At 43.8% G+C, this 2,096-nt stretch overlaps 1 non-coding gene across 1 annotated transcript; it reads left to right on the top strand.

Annotated features, from left to right (window-relative positions):
• The first annotated feature begins 536 nt into the window (after positions 1-536).
• On the top strand, positions 537-727 carry LOC137505714 (U2 spliceosomal RNA). Its single transcript, XR_011020313.1, has one exon. It is a non-coding gene; the product is annotated as a U2 spliceosomal RNA (small nuclear RNA).
• Positions 728-2,096: the final 1,369 nt, after the last annotated feature.

The following is a 2,096-nucleotide window of genomic DNA, read 5'->3' as shown; positions in this document are numbered from 1 at the left end:
CCCGAGACCTGGGTGTAACATGAGAGAAAATACTTACCATATTTTTTGGGATTGTGAGTATGCGTGTAAGGTGAGACAGAGGCTGAGTCTTTTTTGTGCAGAGTTGTTTGATGTAAGAGTGTTGTCTTTTCTGTTTGTGTTTACTGGATTGGTACCTGTAAGGGAAGAAAGAAAGAGGCTAGTATGGTTGTTTAGTGTGGTGTATAAGGCTGTGTTATGGGATATGAGAAATACGTTGATTTTTAAGAAAGAGGAGGCGAATGTGGATAAGGCTGTGAGGACTGTGATTGCACGTTTGTATTATTGTTATAAGTATGATTTGCATAAATGTGGGAAGAAGAAAGCGGATGCATGGTGGCAGACTTGGAGATGGAAGTATTTTGTGTAGGTTGTAATTTCTGTATATATTGTGATTTTTGTAAATAGGTGATGGACTGTAAATATAATTCAAATAAGGTGAATAAATATAATACCGAAATGATGATCACAGAATGTACCTTTAAAAAGGTAATGGGAATGTATTGATGACATTAAACATCTATTCTAGATCTGATCGGTAAAAAAAAAAAAAAAATCTGTTCTTATCAGTTTAATATCTGATACGTCCCCTATCTGGGGACCATATATTAAATGGATTTTTGGAACAGGGAGATGGAAGAAGAGCTTGCTCTGTCCACTCCGCGCATCGACCTGGTATTGCAGTACCTCCAGGACCGGTGCACTACTCTAACTAGTGTCAAAAAACAGATCAAAACTACTCAAATACCCGGCTGACTAAGTGAAGTGAAGAAATCAAGGGACCTTCTACAAAGTGTACTTTGGCTAAATTTACCAGCAAGTGCTGTTTTGTCCCCTGCTCTGCGCTCTATCCTGCACCCAACCAGCAGTAGCAGCACAGACAGAGTTGAAATCCTCTCCCCACTGACAATAAAACATTGTTTCAAGTTGTGTCTTCCTTATTATTATTATTATTATTATTTATTGTATTTATAAAGCACCAACATATTACGCAGCGCTGCACAATAGATAAATGGGTTAACATACAGGTAGAACATACGGAAACTCACAACAAAACAAGATCATGCAAATGATTTGATAACAATACAGTGTCATAGGTCAAGATAGAGACTGCTCGAGTCTACAAGAAGGGTGGTTGTGAGTAAGATTGCATAATCAAGATGGATACATTAGGGAGGATGGCCCTGCCAGAGGCTTACAATCTAAAGGGTGGGGTGGAGACAATAGGTGCGTCTTTTGAGAGGGGGTCTAACAGAACATATTATGATACTGGTGTAGGGGGGTATGCGAGCGTGAAGAGGTGAGTCTTGAGAGCTTGTTTGAAGGTATTAAAGGTGGGGGCGAGTCTGACGGCTGGTGGGAGAGAGTTCCAGAGAGTAGGGGCAGCCCTGGTGAAGTCCTGCAATCGTGCGTGTGACTGAGTTATGCGTGGTGCGACTAGGCGCAGGTCATTGGAGGATCGGAGGGGGCGGGCTGGTATGTGCCTGTGGACCAGATCAGAGATGTAGGTCGGGCAGGTCTTGTGCACTGATTTGTAGGCCAAGCACAGGATTTTGAAATTGATCCTAAAGCTGATGGGGAGCCAGTGTAGTGCTTTACAGAGCGGAGTTGTAGAGGCACTGCGGTGAGAAGAATGTATCAGTCTGGCTGCCGCATTCATTACCAATTTAAGTGGGTCAGTACGGTTAGAGGGGAGGCCAGATAAAAGAGAATTGCAGTAGTCTAGGCGGGAGATGACAAGGGCATGGATAAGGAGTTTAGTGGTGTCAAGTGACAGGTAGGAGCGGATCTTGGAGATGTTGCGGAGGTGGAAGTTGCAGGATCTGACAATACCTTGGATGTGGTCTGTAAAGGAAAGTTCAGAGTCCAGAGTAACGCCTAGACAGCGGGCTTGGGAGGTAGGGTGGATAGTAGTATTTTCAATAGTGACGTGCAGATCTGGGAGGGGTGCAGCTGTGCGGGGTGGGAATATTAGAAGCTCAGTCTTGTCCAAATTAAGCTTCAGGTACCTGGTAGCCATCCAGGAGGAAATGGATGTGAGGCAGGCAGAGACTTTGTCCATGGTAGAGGAGGAGATA

The sequence above is a fragment of the Hyperolius riggenbachi genome, chromosome 4, assembly GCF_040937935.1.
Source record: "Hyperolius riggenbachi isolate aHypRig1 chromosome 4, aHypRig1.pri, whole genome shotgun sequence".
Lineage (NCBI taxonomy): Eukaryota > Metazoa > Chordata > Amphibia > Anura > Hyperoliidae > Hyperolius > Hyperolius riggenbachi.
This window is presented reverse-complemented; position numbering and strand designations above follow the sequence as displayed.